We start from the raw sequence: 515 nt of genomic DNA on the forward strand, positions 1-515 counted from the left end.
TAAAGGGATGTGAAGTACCTCTTCAAGGAGAACTATAAACCACTGCTCAAGGAAATAAAGGAGGACACAAACAAAGGGAAGAACATTCCATGCTCATGGATAGGAAGAATCAATATCGTGAAAATGGCCATACTGTCCAAGGCAATTTATAGATTCAGTGCCATCCCCATCAAGCTACAAATGACTTTCTTCACAGAATTGGAAAAAACTACTTTAAAGTTCATAAGGAACCAAACAAGAGCCTGCATTGCCAAGACAATCCTAAGTAAAAAGAACAGAGCTGGAGGCAGCACGTGACCTGACTTCAAACCATACTACAAGACTACAGTAACCAAAACAGAATGGTAATGGTACCAAACAGAGATATAGACCAATGGAACAGAATAGAGGCCTCAGAAATAACACCACTCATCCACAACCATGTGATCTTTGACAAACCTGACAAAAACAAGAAATGGGGACAGGATTCCCTATTTAATAAATGGTGCTGGGAAAACTGGCTAGCCATGTGTAGA

Source organism: Colobus angolensis, unplaced genomic scaffold (genome assembly GCF_000951035.1).
Source record: "Colobus angolensis palliatus isolate OR3802 unplaced genomic scaffold, Cang.pa_1.0 Scaffold186, whole genome shotgun sequence".
Lineage (NCBI taxonomy): Eukaryota > Metazoa > Chordata > Mammalia > Primates > Cercopithecidae > Colobus > Colobus angolensis.